Source organism: Salvelinus fontinalis, chromosome 1 (assembly GCF_029448725.1).
Source record: "Salvelinus fontinalis isolate EN_2023a chromosome 1, ASM2944872v1, whole genome shotgun sequence".
Classification (NCBI taxonomy): Eukaryota; Metazoa; Chordata; class Actinopteri; order Salmoniformes; family Salmonidae; genus Salvelinus; species Salvelinus fontinalis.
In genome coordinates, this window is record NC_074665.1 from 12845140 (window position 1) to 12864062 (window position 18923).

Genomic DNA, 18923 nt, shown 5'->3' on the forward strand with positions numbered 1-18923 from the left:
TAACACCACCAGGGGGCAATCCAACCTTTCAGTTCCACCAACCACCACCAAAACAGTATCTGTGACAGTGTATGTTTAGGTCTGTTATATCTGAGTGTTGATTCTAGTGGGGTTCTCTCTCAGGCTCTGAGCAGTTATTACTCAGATCACTTTGCCCAATGAAAGTCTTAGCTTTGTGGGGGGGTAACGGCAGCAGGATTGTATTGATGGAGAAGAGCCAGCCACAGCTAACTAATCTTGCTTTGTGACATAGGAGGATGTAAATTGCTCCGCTGATCTAAGGTCAGCTGTTTGGTTTTCTCCCCAGTGTTGGGGAGGGTGAGCTGATCTAAGGTCAGCTGTTTGGTTTTCTCCCCAGTGTTGGGGACGGTGAGCTGGTCCTAGATCTGTGCATATGAGCCTACTCCTACTCCCTAGGTCAGGGTAAAGACAGGACATTATACACAGTATTAGAATAGAGATCTGAGGATTCTGTCTGTGGGGATGTCATCCTATAGGTCCCAGCATTGGCTGACAGAGGGACGCTACATCAGAGCCATTAGATCCCCACTGTGCCTACAGTGATACGTATGCATGGCGGGAAATAACACACGCTGTTTTCTTTACACAAATCATTTAAATTGCAAAGCTGCTCAGCTCTTCTCTACTGTTGTCAACAAAGCCAGTCTGAATCCAGCTGCTCTGATTTCTAAAAGGAGGGGGGCTGGTATGAAGCAAGCCTTTCTGCTCTCTTCTCTGGAGGGAGGGGGGTGAGGGACGTGGCACTTCTCCATACAGTACCAACACGCTACACGACTCCTACAGGAAACGGCTGGTCGACTGTAACACTGTCACCAAGAGTAGCCTGTATCACACAGGATTAATACATTACACAACCACTGACCTGCCAGACGATCAGTCCTGTCTGAACCCTGAATATCACCACAGCATCATTTACAACAACAGCTGAAGCTGTACTACGTGCCTACGTTGCCTGCCCACTCTGCCGGTGGGAGAGGATACCCAAGTAAGGAAGGAGAATTGCAAAGGGAGAGGAGTGCTAAAATAGTCAGCAATGGTTTTGTGATGAATCCTTCCTACTATTATATGTAATGCGATACAGTATGTATACCTGATCATACTATTACACCCCTCGTTATTCCATGAAGAGCTTCTGGCCTGCAGTGTGTCTGGTCCCAAATCATCCTCACCACTTTGGGTGAAGCCTGAGTGCTGAATCTATTTGGTTCTTTACCCTAAATCACTGTGATGGCTAGAGTTGGAACCTAAAGTTCAATGCTCTGCCCAGCCTGGCTCACACAGCCCAGGCAGCCTCCAGTAGCAGTATTACAGTACAGCAAACAGCATGGTACAGTGCAGACTCAGGACAGGAATCCGGCTTTGGATACAGAGAGAACATTCTAGGTCTCAGACGATGAATGGATACAGAGAGAACATTCTTGGTCTCAGGCTCTGGATACAGAGAAATAGAGAGGGACAGGCTTTATACAGCTCTGCCCCCCACAGGGCCGTCAGCCCTCTGAACCCCCCCCCCCCCCCCCCCCCCCCCCACACACACACACACACACACACACAGAGAACCCCCCAGTACCCGCTCCATTACCATACACATACACCCAGCCTGGGCAGTCTGTCTCAGAGGCCCCAGTGTGTTTTACATCATCAGGGGTTAAAGGGTTAATTAAGATGATATCGTATAACCGCCACAGTCGGGCCCAGACAAAAAAAAGCCTGGATGATACTGATTCAACTCAACAAGCTGTGCTACTGCTGCTGTGGCTTCCATCCACCCGTCCTCAAACTGACCTGATCCCACAGAGGTCAGCGCAGATCAGCCCATTGTTGCTCTGCATTCTTATGGGTTCTGTATCTTCATTGTTACCTCTACTGAAACCTTTCAACTTTCACCCCACTCTCCCCAGTGTACATTCTTCCTCAACTTTCACCCCACTCTCCCCAGTGTACATTCTTCGTCAACTTTCACCCCACTCTCCCCAGTGTACATTCTTCCTCAACTTTCACCCCACTCTCCCCAGTGTACATTCTTCCTCAACTTTCACCCCACTCTTCTCAACTTTCACCCCACTCTCCCCAGTGTACATTCTTCCTCAACTTTCACCCCACTCTCCCCAGTGTACATTCTTCCAACTGTCATTCTATGAATTTGAATCCTGTTTCACTATTTAACGTTACCCCGAATCTATCTATCTATCTATCTATCTATCTATCTATCTATCTATCTATCTATCTATCTATCTATCTCTCTCTCTCTCTCTCTCTCTCTCTCTCTCTCTCTCTCTCTCTCTCTCTCTCTCTCTCCTCTCTCTCTCTCCTCTCTCTCTCTCTCTCTCTCTCTCTCTCTCTCTCTCTCTCTCTCTCTCTCTCTCTCTCTCTCTCTCTCTCTCTCTCTCTCTCTCTCTCTCTCTCTCGACGAAGAGAGGAGAGACGAGACGAAGAGAGGAGGAGGAGAGAGACGATGAGAAGGGGAGGAGAGGAGGAGACGAAGAGAGGAGGAGGAGAGAGACGATGAGAAGGGGAGGAGAGGAGGAGACGAGGAGAGGAGGAGGAGAGAGACGATCAGAAGGGCAGGAGAGGAGGAGACGAGGAGAGGAGGAGGAGAGAGACGATGAGAAGGGGAGGAGAGGAGGAGAGGAAAAGAGGAGAGGTGAGAGCATTATTCACTGTGGCTTTGCCAGAAAATATGTAATATGTAACAAGTACCGTGGTCATGTAATCCTGTGTATAAAGGTAAATGCAGGGAACAAAAGGGCATTTAAGAACCATGGAGACATTCTAAAATAATATAGGGAATTCTTTCCTGCATAACATTCTTTCTCATTTTCCTGCATGCACCAACAACAGAAAGTCAAATGAGATAAATAAACATACTTTCACTCAGTTGAAAGATCACTCTGCCTCTGACTGACCAACACACAGGCTTCACTCCGAGTACCTTGGGGTTCTTTAACAGAGAACAAACACAAACAGGCCGGAGGAGAAGCCACATTGTTCTCTGTTTTGTTGTCAGGAACGCTTCCGTTGCGAAGGAGACCAGATGTGTTAGATTAATGGTTGTAGACTGCAGTACTCGCTTTAGTATCCTGTTGACATTGAGAAGTGCAAGAGAACTATTGAAATCAATAACTAATACACTAATACACACATATCCTATGTCCCACTCTTCAGGAATACGTGTGTCAGCTGGCAGACGACCAGACGGTTGGAGCACGCACACACACACACACACACACACACACACACACACACACACACACACACACACACACACACACACACACACACACACACACACACACACACACACACACACACACACACACACACACACACACACACACACACACACACAGCCCTCAACCCTTGTTCTTTTGCTGTAGAAGGAGATTGGTCTCCACGGTGACCAAAGACAAAAAAAGAACAGCTGGCCTCCAGAGAAGAGAGAAAGAGAGAGAGAGAGAGAGAGAGAAAGAGAGAGAGAGGAGAGAGAAAGAGAGAGAGAGGAGAGAGAAAGAGAGAGAGAGAGAAGAGAGAGGGAGAGAGAAAGAGAGAGAGAGGAGAGAGAAAGAGAGAGAGAGGAGAGAGAAAGAGAGAGAGGAGAGAGAAAGAGAGAGAGAGAAGAGAGAGGGAGAGGGAGAGGGTATAGAATGAGAGGGTGTGTGTAAGGAAGAGAAAACAGAGAGAGTGAATGAGTTTGGAAAGACGGCGCCAGGAGAGAGCAAGAGAGGGGGAGTAGAGGCAGAGAATCTGGAGAGAGTTACTGCAGGAGACTACAGAGAGAGAGGGTAGAAGAGGCAGAGAAACGGGAGAGAGTTACTGCAGGAGACTACAGAGAGAGAGGGTAGAAGAGGCGGAGAAACGGGAGAGAGTTACTGCAGGAGACGACAGAGAGAGAGGGTAGAAGAGGCGGAGAAACGGGAGAGAGTTACTGCAGGAGACGACAGAGAGAGAGGGTAGAAGAGGCGGAGAAACGGGAGAGAGTTACTGCAGGAGACTACAGAGAGAGAGGGTAGAAGAGGCGGAGAAACGGGAGAGAGTTACTGCAGGAGACTACAGAGAGAGAGGGTAGAAGAGGCAGAGAAACGGGAGAGAGTTACTGCAGGAGACTACAGAGAGAGAGGGTAGAAGAGGCGGAGAAACGGGAGAGAGTTACTGCAGGAGACTAAGGAGAGAGAGGGTAGAAGAGGCAGAGAAACGGGAGAGAGTTACTGCAGGAGACTAAGGAGAGAGAGGGTAGAAGAGGCAGAGAAACGGGAGAGAGTTACTGCAGGAGACGACAGAGAGAGAGGGTAGAAGAGGCAGAAGACGGCACAAAGAATTAGAAAGTGAACGCAGACTTTTAAAGAGAGGAAAACTGCTGTGACGACAGACAGACTGACAACCCAGTGAACTACAGATACAGAAACGTCAAAGGACAAAAGACAATATTTTTGTCCAACTGGAAAACTGGAGCAAGTTAATAATTAGGTGAAGAGCCAGAACAGCGGAGATGAGACCACACGAACGAGAGGAGTAAGAAGACGGGCAGGGTGAAAGAGAGAGAGAAAAGACAATCGATCCCAGAGCTTTGGGAAACCATTAAGTTATTTGTGTTTTTATTTTGCTTTGACTCTGTTTGTCAGAGTTTTTAATGAACATCTGAGAAACTTTGGGAGAAGTAGATCCAATCTGTACTGAAGTTGGAGAGACGGACTTGCCAAACTCCGCATCTAAACTCCTTCACTACAAAGGTAAGATTTGTCATACAGTAAAGTTGCCCTGTCAGTGATGTTTTATTTGTGTATGTGTATATTATTGTAATGAAACAGCAGGGAGCAGGTCTCGAACCCTCGACCTCCTAGCCCGAGGTCCGGCGCGCTATCGACTGTGCCGCAAAAGCATGTTCAAGCGGCAGAGTCGATTTCCGCGCTTATAAACCCAGGGTCGTTACATTATTTACACTCATGTCTATCGGACATGGACAAACTCAGTCGTTAAGTAATAAGACAAAACATAGTGGTTGAAAATGGTTTGTTTCTTTGTTTGTTACATAAAAAGTTCAACATTGCAGATATTCAAAGTTAAAGTAGGCTTTCAGCAACACCTTTGGGTCTCTTCAGACATTCACATAGATAACACAAACCAGGAGAGGAGGAGAGGACAGGACAGAGAGAGACAGAGTGGTGGGAGACAGAGAGAGAAGGGGGTGATACAGAGAGACATAGTGGGGGAGACAGAGAGAGAGAGGGGGAGATAAGGGGGAGACAGAGATAGAAGGGTGAGATAAGGGGGGAGACAAAGTGGAGGGAGACAGAGAGAGAAGGGTGAGACAGAGAGAGACAGAGTGGGGGGGAGACAGACAGAGGGGGGAGACAGAGAGAGAAGGGTGCGATAAGGGGGAGACAGAGAGAGACAGCGTGGGGGGCGACAGAGAGAGGGGGAGATACAGAGAGAGAAGGGTGAGATAAGGGGGGAGACAGAGTGGGGGGAGACAGAGAGAGAGAGGGGGAGATAAGGGGGGAGACAGAGAGAGGGGGGAAATAAGGGGGAGACAGAGAGAGACAGAGTGGGGGGAGACAGAGAGAGAGGGGGAGATAAGGGGGGAGACAGAGAGAGTAGCGGGGAAGAGAAACAACAGAAGATCAGGTCATTCTTCAGAGTAACCCTGGCAGGTGGTTGAGACACACACACACACACACACACACACACACACACACACACACACACACACACACACACACACACACACACACACACACACACACACACACACACACACACACACACAGAGAGAGACACACACAAAAACAGAGACACACACAAACACACTAACACACACACTTACACAGAGAGAGAGAGAGAGACTTAATCACAGTCCCTCCTTCACTATGCCTTTGAGGCAAACAAAGCAAAATGATGGGAAGCTTAACAATGAAGGGAATACAACCGATTGATTGTATCAGAGGATAGTGAATCATGAAACAATGAGGGAGATCACAAGACCAATCTGACCGGACAGAAACAGACCACAGTGACAGAAGACAGTGACAGACCACAGGGACAGACCACAGTGACAGACCAGACCACAGTGACAGACCACAGGGACAGACCACAGTGACAGACCAGACCACAGTGACAGACCACAGGGACAGACCAGACCACAGTGACAGACCACAGTGACAGACCACAGGGACAGACCACAGTGACAGACCAGACCACAGGGACAGACCACAGTGACAGACCAGACCACAGGGACAGACCACAGTGACAGACCAGACCACAGGGACAGACCACAGTGACAGACCAGACTACAGGGACAGACCACAGGGACAGACCAGACCACAGGGACAGACCAGACCACAGGGAGAGACCAGACCACAGGGACAGACCACAGTGACAGACCAGACTACAGGGACAGACCACAGGGACAGACCACAGGGACAGACCACAGGGACAGACCACAGTGACAGACCAGGCCACAGGGACAGACCACAGTGACAGACCAGACCACAGTGACAGACCAGACCACAGTGACAGACCACAGGGACAGACCACAGTGACAGACCACAGTGACAGACCACAGGGACAGACCACAGGGACAGACCACAGTGACAGACCACAGTGACAGACCACAGGGACAGACCAGACTTCAGGGACAGACCAGACCACAGTGACAGACCAGACCACAGGGACAGACCACAGGGACAGACCAGACCACAGGGACAGACCACAGGGACAGACCACAGTGACAGACCAGACCACAGGGACAGACCACAGTGACAGACCACAGTGACAGACCACAGGGACAGACCAGACCACAGGGACAGACCACAGGGACAGACCACAGGGACAGACCAGACCACAGGGACAGACCACAGGGACAGACCACAGGGACAGACCAGACCACAGGGACAGACCAGACCACAGTGACAGACCAGACCACAGTGACAGACCAGACCACAGGGACAGACCAGACCACAGGGACAGACCAGACCACAGTGACAGACCAGACCACAGTGACAGACCAGACCACAGGGACAGACCAGACCACAGTGACAGACCAGACCACAGGGACAGACCACAGGGACAGACCAGACCACAGGGACAGACCAGACCACAGTGACAGACCAGACCACAGGGACAGACCAGACCACAGGGACAGAGCAGGACGCTGTGCAGGCAGGTTGTTGTTGAACCAGATGTGACAGTGGTGTGCCACACACCAGCACATAATGTGTTCTCAGCCCCTAGCTGACAGTGGTGTGCCACACACCAGCACATAATGTGTTCTCAACCCCTAGCTGACAGTGGTATGCCACACACCAGCACATAATGTGTTCTCAGCCCCTAGCTGACAGTGGTGTGCCACACACCAGCACATAATGTGTTCTGAACCCCTAGCTGACAGTGGTGTGCCACACACCAGTACATAATGTGTTCTCAACCCCTAGCTGACAGTGGTGTGCCACACACCAGCACATAATGTGTCCTCAGCCCCTAGCTGACAGTGGTGTGCCACACACCAGCACATAATGTGTTCTCAACCCCTAGCTGACAGTGATGTGCCACACACCAGCACATAATGTGTTCTCAGCCCCTAGCTGACAGTGGTGTGCCACACACCAGCACATAATGTGTTCTCAACCCCTAGCTGACAGTGGTGTGCCACACACCAGCACATAATGTGTTCTCAACCCCTAGCTGACAGTGGTGTGCCACACACCAGCACATAATGTGTTCTCAACCCCTAGCTGACAGTGGTGTGCCACACACCAGCACATAATGTGACAGTGGTGTGCCACACACCAGCACATAATGTGACAGTGGTGTGCCACACACCAGCACATAATGTGTTCTCAACCCCTAGCTGACAGTGGTGTGCCACACACCAGCACATAATGTGTTCTCAACCCCTAGCTGACAGTAGTGTGCCACACACCAGCACATAATGTGTTCTCAACCCCTAGCTGACAGTGGTGTGCCACACACCAGCACATAATGTGTTCTCAACCCCTAGCTGACAGTGGTATGCCACACACCAGCACATAATGTGTTCTCAACCCCTAGCTGACAGTGGTGTGCCACACACCAGCACATAATGTGTTCTCAGCCCCTAGCTGACAGTGGTGTGCCACACACCAGCACATAATGTGTACTCAACCCCTAGCTGACAGTGGTGTGCCACACACCAGCACATAATGTGTTCTCAACCCCTAGCTGACAGTGGTGTGCCACACACCAGCACATAATGTGACAGTGGTGTGCCACACACCAGCACATAATGTGTTCTCAACCCCTAGCTGACAGTGGTGTGCCACACACCAGCACATAATGTGTTCTCTACCCCTAGCTGACAGTGGTGTGCCACACACCAGCACATAATGTGTTCTCAGCCCCTAGCTGACAGTGGTGTGCCACACACCAGCACATAATGTGTTCTCAGCCCCTAGCTGACAGTGGTGTGCCACACACCAGCACATAATGTGTTCTCAACCCCTAGCTGACAGTGGTGTGCCACACACCAACACATAATGTGTCCTCAGCCCCTAGCTGACAGTGGTGTGCCACACACCAGCACATAATGTGTTCTCAGCCCCTAGCTGACAGTGGTGTGCCACACACCAGCACATAATGTGTTCTCAACCCCTAGCTGACAGTGGTGTGCCACACACCAGCACATAATGTGTTCTCAACCCCTAGCTGACAGTGGTGTGCCACACACCAGCACATAATGTGACAGTGGTGTGCCACACACCAGCACATAATGTGTTCTCAACCCCTAGCTGACAGTGGTGTGCCACACACCAGCACATAATGTGTTCTCAACCCCTAGCTGACAGTGGTGTGCCACACACCAGCACATAATGTGTTCTCAGCCCCTAGCTGACAGTGGTGTGCCACACACCAGCACATAATGTGTTCTCTACCCCTAGCTGAGAGTGGTGTGCCACACACCAGCACATAATGTGTTCTCAGCCCCTAGCTGACAGTGGTGTGCCACACACCAGCACATAATGTGTTCTCAGCCCCTAGCTGACAGTGGTGTGCCACACACCAGCACATAATGTGTTCTCAACCCCTAGCTGACAGTGGTGTGCCACACACCAGCACATAATGTGTCCTCAGCCCCTAGCTGACAGTGGTGTGCCACACACCAGCACATAATGTGTTCTCAACCCCTAGCTGACAGTGGTGTGCCACACACCAGCACATAATGTGTTCTCAGCCCCTAGCTGACAGTGGTGTGCCACACACCAGCACATAATGTGTTCTCAACCCCTAGCTGACAGTGGTGTGCCACACACCAGCACATAATGTGTTCTCAACCCCTAGCTGACAGTGGTGTGCCACACACCAGCACATAATGTGTTCTCAACCCCTGGCTGACAGTGGTGTGCCACACACCAGCACATAATGTGACAGTGGTGTGCCACACACCAGCACATAATGTGTTCTCAACCCCTAGCTGACAGTGGTGTGCCACACACCAGCACATAATGTGTTCTCAACCCCTAGCTGACAGTAGTGTGCCACACACCAGCACATAATGTGTTCTCAACCCCTAGCTGGCAGTGGTGTGCCACACACCAGCACATAATGTGTTCTCAACCCCTAGCTGACAGTGGTATGCCACACACCAGCACATAATGTGTTCTCAACCCCTAGCTGACAGTGGTGTGCCACACACCAGCACATAATGTGTTCTCAGCCCCTAGCTGACAGTGGTGTGCCATACACCAGCACATAATGTGACAGTGGTGTGCCACACACCAGCACATAATGTGTTCTCAACCCCTAGCTGACAGTGGTGTGCCACACACCAGCACATAATGTTTTCTCAACCCCTAGCTGACAGTGGTGTGCCACACACCAGCACATAATGTGTTCTCAGCCCCTAGCTGACAGTGGTGTGCCACACACCAGCACATAATGTGTTCTCTACCCCTAGCTGACAGTGGTGTGCCACACACCAGCACATAATGTGACAGTGGTGTGCCACACACCAGCACATAATGTGTTCTCAACCCCTAGCTGACAGTGGTGTGCCACACACCAGCACATAATGTGTTCTCAACCCCTAACTGACAGTGGTGTGCCACACACCAGCACATAATGTGTTCTCAGCCCCTAGCTGACAGTGGTGTGCCACACACCAGCACATAATGTGTTCTCAGCCCCTAGCTGACAGTGGTGTGCCACACACCAGCACATAATGTGTTCTCAACCCCTAGCTGACAGTGGTGTGCCACACACCAGCACATAATGTGTTCTCAACCCCTAGCTGACAGTGGTGTGCCACACACCAGCACATAATGTGTTCTCAACCCCTAGCTGACAGTGGTGTGCCACACACCAGCACATAATGTGTTCTCAACCCCTAGCTGACAGTGGTGTGCCACACACCAGCACATAATGTGTTCTCAACCCCTAGCTGACAGTGGTGTGCCACACACCAGCACATAATGTGTTCTCAACCCCTAGCTGACAGCGGTGTGCCACACACCAGCACATAATGTGTTCTCAACCCCTAGCTGACAGTGGTGTGCCACACACCAGCACATAATGTGTTCTCAACCCCTAGCTGACAGTAGTGTGCCACACACCAGCACATAATGTGTTCTCAACCCCTAGCTGACAGTGGTGTGCCACACACCAGCACATAATGTGACAGTGGTGTGCCACACACCAGCACATAATGTGTTCTCAACCCCTAGCTGACAGTGGTGTGCCACACACCAGCACATAATGTGTTCTCAACCCCTAGCTGACAGTGGTGTGCCACACAACAGCGCATAATGTGTTCTCAACCCCTAGCTGACAGTGGTGTGCCACACACCCGCACATAATGTGTTCTCAACCCCTAGCTGACAGTAGTGTGCCACACACCAGCACATAATGTGTTCTCAACCCCTAGCTGACAGTGGTGTGCCACACACCAGCACATAATGTGTTCTCAACCCCTAGCTGACAGTGGTGTGCCACACACGAGCACATAATGTGTTCTCAACCCCTAGCTGACAGTGGTGTGCCACACACCAGCACATAATGTGTTCTCAACCCCTAGCTGACAGTGGTGTGCCACACACCAGCACATAATGTGTTCTCAACCCCTAGCTGACAGTGGTGTGCCACACACCAGCACATAATGTGTTCTCAGCCCCTAGCTGACAGTGGTGTGCCACACACCAGCACATAATGTGTTCTCAACCCCTAGCTGACAGTGGTGTGCCACACACCAGCACATAATGTGTCTCAACCCCTAGCTGACAGTGGTGTGCCACACACCAGCACATAATGTGTTCTCAACCCCTAGCTGACAGTGCACATAATGTGTTCTCAACCCCTAGCTGACAGTGGTGTGCCACACACCAGCACATAATGTGTTTTCAACCCCTAGCTGACAGTGGTGTGCCACACACCAGCACATAATGTGTTCTCAACCCCTAGCTGACAGTTGTGTGCCACACACCAGCACATAATGTGTTATCAACCCCTAGCTGACAGTGGTGTGCCACACACCAGCACATAATGTGTTCTCAACCCCTAGCTGACAGTGGTGTGCCACACACCAGCACATAATGTGTTCTCAACCCCTAGCTGACAGTGGTGTGCCACACACCAGCACATAATGTGTTCTCAACCCCTAGCTGACAGTAGTGTGCCACACACCAGCACATAATGTGTTCTCAACCCCTAGCTGACAGTGGTGTGCCACACACCAGCACATAATGTGACAGTGGTGTGCCACACACCAGCACATAATGTGTTCTCAACCCCTAGCTGACAGTGGTTTGCCACACACCAGCACATAATGTGTTCTCAACCCCTAGCTGACAGTGGTGTGCCACACACCAGCACATAATGTGTTCTCAACCCCTAGCTGACAGTGGTGTGCCACACACCAGCACATAATGTGTTCTCAACCCCTAGCTGACAGTAGTGTGCCACACACCAGCACATAATGTGTTCTCAACCCCTAGCTGACAGTGGTGTGCCACACACCAGCACATAATGTGTTCTCAACCCCTGGCTGACAGTGGTGTGCCACACACCAGCACATAATGTGTTCTCAACCCCTAGCTGACAGTGGTGTGCCACACACCAGCACATAATGTGTTCTCAACCCCTAGCTGACAGTGGTGTGCCACACACCAGCACATAATGTTTTCTCAACCCCTAGCTGACAGTAGTGTGCCACACACCAGCACATAATGTGTTCTTAGCCCCTAGCTGACAGTGGTGTGCCACACACCAGCACATAATGTGTTCTCAACCCCTAGCTGACAGTGGTGTGCCACACACCAGCACATAATGTCTTCTCAACCCCTAGCTGACAGTGGTGTGCCACACACCAGCACATAATGTGTTCTCAACCCCTAGCTGACAGTGGTGTGCCACACACCAGCACATAATGTGTTCTCAGCCCCTAGCTGACAGTGGTGTGCCACACACCAGCACAGAATGTGTTCTCAACCCCTAGCTGACCTAGCAGCTTCTCACAAAAAAATATAATAAGCTATTAGAGAACTAGATCAATTCAAAGGTAACACACACACACATAGTCTTGTACAGCTAACCCACAATTTAGTCCCATTCAAAATCCCTTTTCCCTAACACCTAACCCTAGGTCCTAACCCTTAACGTAATTCTGTCCCAAATACTAATTCTAACCTTAACCCTGAACCCCATAGAAATAGCATTTGACCTTGTGGGTACTAACAAAATGTCCCCAGTTGGTCAAATTTTTGTTTGTTTACTATTCTTGTGAGGACACACACACACACACATTTGAGTCCAGTTCTAGTGTGTGTTGGATAGCGCACACACAGCAGCTGCTCTAGCTGATGACAGGGCCCAGTCTGAAAAGCCCATCCTGAAATAGTACAGACAGGTTATAATAAACAACAGAATGACTGTTACAGCTACACCAGGACTCCTTACACCCAGGAAACACAAGTACACACAGTTTTAGAATTTTTAAAAGTCTTTATTTAACTAGGCAAGTCAGTTAAGAACAAATTCTTATTTTCAATGACAGCCTAGGAACAGTGGGTTAACTGCCTTGTTCCAGGGCAGAATGACAGATTTTTACCTTGTCAGCTCAGGGATTTGATCTTACAACCTTCCAGTTACTAATCCAAAGTTCTAACCACTAGTCTACCTGCCGTCCCTACACTCTAACCACTAGGCTACCTGCCGTCCCTACACTCTAACCACTAGTCTACCTGCCGCACCTACACTCTAACCACTAGGCTACCTGCCGTCCCTACACTCTAACCACTAGTCTACCTGCCGCACCTACACTCTAACCACTAGGCTACCTGCCGTCCCTACACTCTAACCACTAGGCTACCTGCCGTCCCTACACTCTAACCACTAGGCTACCTGCCGTCCCTACACTCTAACCACTAGTCTACCTGCCGCCCCTACTCTCTAACCACTAAGCTACCTGCCGTCCCTACACTCTAACCACTAGGCTACCTGCCGTCCCTACACTCTAACCACTAGGCTACCTGCTGTCCCTACACTCTAACCACTAGGCTACCTGCCGTCCCTACACTCTAACCACTAGTCTACCTGCCGCACCTACACTCTAACCACTAGGCTACCTGCCGTCCCTACACTCTAACCACTAGGCTACCTGCCGTCCCTACACTCTAACCACTAGGCTACCTGCCATCCCTACACTCTAACCACTAGGCTACCTGCCGTCCCTACACTCTAACCACTAGTCTACCTGCCGTCCCTACACTCTAACCACTAGGCTACCTGCCGTCCCTACACTCTAACCACTAGGCTACCTGCCGTCCCTACACTCTAACCACTAGGCTACCTGCCGCCCCTACACTCTAACCACTAGGCTACCTGCCGTCCCTACACTCTAACCACTAGGCTACCTGCCGTCCCTACACTCTAACCACTAGGCTACATGCCGTCCCTACACTCTAACCACTAGGCTACCTGCCGTCCCTACACTCTAACCACTAGGCTACCTGTCGCCCCGAGCAGTCCATAAATACACACCAACACATGAAGTAAATCAGTACACGGATTAGAGGCAGTGAGATAAAATGAAGGAGCATATACTAAATACATATAGTGTGAAATAAATATGCATAAAATATATTGGATAATATAAATATACATAAAATATATAGTATAATATAAATATACATAAAAAACATAGCATAATATACATAAAATACAGTATAATATAAATATACATAAAATATATAGGATAATATAAATATACATAAAATATATAGGATAATATAAATATACATAAAATATGTAGCATAATATACATATACATAAAATATATAGTATAATATAAATATACATACAATATGTAGCATAAGATACATATACATAAAATATATAGGATAATATCAATATACATAAAATACATAGTATAATATAATATACTATAAATATACATGAAATATATAGGATAATATCAATAGAAATAAAATATATAGTATAATATAAATATACAAAACATATATAGTATAATATAAATATACATACAAAATAGAATATAATATAAAGATACATAAAAGATAGTATTATATACATATACATACAACATATAGGACAATGTAAATATACATAAAAGATAGTTTGATATAAATGTACATAAAATATATAGTATAATATAAATACACATAAAATATGTATGATAATATAAATATACATAAAATATATAGTATAATATACATATACATAAAATATATAGTATAATATAAATATACATAAAATATATAGTATAATATACATAAAATATATAGTATAATATAAATACACATAAAATATGTATGATAATATAAATATACATAAAATATATAGGATAATATAAAAATACATAAAATATATAGGATAATATAAATATACATAAAATATGTAGCATAATATACATATACATAAAATATATAGTATAATATACATATACATAAAATATATAGTATAATATAAATATACATAAAATACATAGTATAATATAAATACACATACAACATACAGTCGTATGAAAAAGTTTGGGCACCCCTGACAATTTCCATGATTTCCATTTATAAATAATTGGGTGTTTGGATCAGCAATTTCATTTTGATCTATCAAATAACTGATGGACACAGTAATATTTCAGTAGTGAAATTAGGTTTATTGGATTAACAGAAAATGTGCAATATGCATCAAAACAAAATTAGACAGGTGCATAAATTTGGGCACCCCAATAGAAACATCACATCAATATTTAGTAGAGCCTCCTTTTGCTAAAATAACAGCCTCTAGACGCTTCCCATAGCCTGTAATGAGTGTCTGGATTCTGGATGAAGGTATTTTGGACCATTCCTCCTTACAAAACATCTCCAGTTCAGTTAGGTTTGATGGTTGCCGAGCATGGACAGCCCGCTTCAAATCATCCCACAGATTCTCAATGATATTCAGGTCTGGGGACTGGGATGGCCATTCCAGAACATTGCACTTGTTCCTCTGCATAAATGCCCGGGTAGATTTTAAGCAGTGTTTTGGGTTGTTGTCTTGTTGAAATAACCAGCGCCGGCGTAACTTCAACTTTGTGACTGATTCTTCAACATTGTTCCCAAGAATCTGCTGATATTGAGTGGAATCCATGCGACCCTCAACTTTAACAAGATTCCCAGTACCGGCACTGGCCACACAGCCCCACAGCATGATGGAACCCCCACCAAATTTTACTGTGGGTAGCAAGTGATTTTCTTGGAACGCTGTGTTCTTTTGCCGCCATGCATAACGTCCCTTGTTATGACCAAATAACCCAATCTTTGTTTCATCAGTCCACAGCACCTTATTCCAAAATGAAGCTGGCTTGTCCAAATGTGCGTTTGCATACCTCAAGCGACTCTGTTTGTGGCGTGTGTGCAGAAAAGGCTTCTTCCGCATCACTCTCCCATACAGCTTCTCCTTGTGCAAAGTGCGCTGAATTGTTGAACGATGCACAGTGACACCATCTGCAGCAAGATGATGTTGTAGGTCTTTGGAGGTGGTCTGTGGGCTGTTTTTGACCGTTCTCACCATCCTTTGCCTTTGCCTCTCCGATATTTTACTTGGCCTGCCACTTCTGGCCTTAACAAGAACTGTGCCTGTGGACTTCCCTTTCCTCACTATATTCCTCACAGTGGACACTGACAGCTTAAATCTCTGCGATAGCTTTTGTAGCCTTCCTCCAAACCATAATGTTGAACAATCTTTGTTTTCAGGTCATTTGAGAGTTGTTTTGAGGCCCCCATGTTGCCACTCTTCAGAGGAGAGTCAAAGAGAACAACAACTTGCAATTGGCCACCTTAAATACCCTTTCTCATGATTGGATGCACTTGTCTATGAAGTTCAAGGCTTAATGAGCTCACCTAACCAATTGTGTGTTCCAATTAATCAGTGCTAAGTAGTTACAGGTATTCAAATCAACAGAATGACAAGGGTGCCCACATTTTTGCATAGCCTATTTTTCACATCTGATTTAATTTCATACAACTTAATATTGCTACACTAAAAATCTTTGTCTGGACAATACCCCAGTACTCAGCTTTTATTAGAAAATGAATGGCATGCCACTGTGATCATTTTCTGTGACGACAGAGTAAATTATTATGCAGCCTCAGAGGGGTGCCCAAACTTTTTCATACGACTGTATAGTATAATATAAATATATATACAACATAGATGGTGGAAGGTAATTTTAGAGCGTTCAGTACAAATTGCATAATGGACTGGAAGGGTTAGGGTGTGGTTGAAGGGCTATTTTGTCCAGAGCGAGTTCGATACGAACACATAATACTGTCTTTCACCTAAATACGTCAAAGGAAACACTGAAAAGTGTTCAGAGTAACATATGTCAGAGATTATACATTTCTTACAGGAAAGTTCTTACAGGAAGTGTGTGTGTGTGTGTGCCTAAAGTATGTGTGTGTGTGTGTGTGTGTGTGTGTGTGTGTGTGTGTGTGTGTGTGTGTGTGTGTGTGTGTGTGTGTGTGTGTGTGTGTGTGTGTGTGTGTGTGTGTGTGTGTGTGTGTGTGCATATGAACAAACTTGTGTGTGTTGAAGAAATGCATCAAACCTCTAATTCTGTCCATGTCTTTGTATCGTTTTCTCCCGTCCCGTACGCTACAATAAGTTTGACCACCATTACCCTTTGTGTGTGAGACCTGACCAGGCCAAGGGAAAATCCAAGATGGAGGTGAGGGAGGAGGTGTTGTACATCCTGAATAAGGTGTGGACTAAACTACAGAACCTCCCTCAGGCCAACTCACTGGAGCTGGGGGCGTTCTTCATCATCATCCTGTTCGTCGGTGAGTCTAGGCACATTCCACGTCCGTAGGCCTCAACCCTTAGACACCTCTGCTAGATCTGAAGGAAGGAGGCCTGTAATTCCTGTAAGCAATATGGTGGAATCTCCACTTAGCCAACTGCCTGTCAATGGAGGTCTTAATGTTTTTCATTATGTTGTTATTGGCCGGATTACCGACCGAGCCCGAGTGGCCCCCGAGCCTCCAGAGGGGCCCCCGTCGATTTTTATTTTTTTATGTCTGAGTCATTGATAGCATATGAGCACGGCATAAAAGCCATGGCAACACAAGTTCCCTTTTAAACGAATAAGCAGTCAGATCAGTGATCTCGGATTGTTTCTATTTTTACTGGGTAAAACCACATGAGTTGAATTACAGTGATCCCAGCAACACTAATGTAATCAGTAATCACATGTATCATGTGACATTTCAATCTGTTATTGGCAGAGCAACAAGTAAATCTTTGTTTACATCATAATGTCACGAAGCTACATCTCTCTCTCTCTCCTTCCAGCGACATTCTTATTTATTATTGTGCTGTCCTGCGTTCGCTGCTGTTGCTGTGGAAAGCTTAAATCCCGAGTCCTGCCCTTACAGTCTGTCTGAGGAGGAGACATTTGCCTAGTTACAATACATAGAACATTTAAGGAAGGGAGGAAACAGCAATTCCAGGGAAGAACCAAATGAGAACCAATGAAGTATTAGAATCGCCTGGACAATGTAGCTTGGAGGGGACAGACAGCCTGCTCTGCAACCAGCCTGACGAATCTGTGTGTGTATAAAGACTGATGAGCAATGGCCGACTCATTAAGACTACGTAGAAGTAGCTTTAAACAGAACAATGACACTCTATATACAGAGAACTGTGAACATTGCTTCTGTGCTGTTGTTCTGTCTGAGGACACAAACCACTCTGAGGTTGAAAGACCCACCCAAGTTTTATCCTGCTTTCTCATGTGATTTAACCTGGAAGAGCTGATAGGTTTTATGTTGTGTGTTTTGTAGGTCTATAGAAGGAAACATTTTTTTTAAACTCCCTCAGATTTCAATCTTGTTGTGTTTAACAAAGTTGTTTTTAAGTCCAGAATGTAAAACACATCTCTGTTCTCCTTCAAGATGACCCCATAGAAAAAGTGCTAAAGTTCCAAACGTGTTGTTGTGTGTCGGTTTTCCAGTGGAAAAGAAGGGACAGTCATATAGAGTGCCCTCTGCTGGTGCAATGAGCACAATACATTTACGTAACTGGTCAAAAATAAAAAGATATGTTTTAACTGGTATAATTGGTGGATGCTTATACAGTATCTATCCCATTTCACACATGTTCATTATATTGTTTTGTTTTTTGCATATCCCAACTGATCATGAAAGTGGGGTGACCCACTATCAATGGCAATCCTGGAACAATTAGGGTTAAATGCCTTGGGCAAAGACAGATTTTCACCTTGTCGCCTCTGGGATTTGAACTAGTGACTACTGGCCCAGTGCTCTAATCTCTAGGCTGCCTGCAAAAAGTGTTGTACATTATTGATGCAGTATTGTATAAATAGTAGTAATATCTGTTGCCTTACAGATGGCAAATCGTGGTTATCATTAGTTATACTGGTA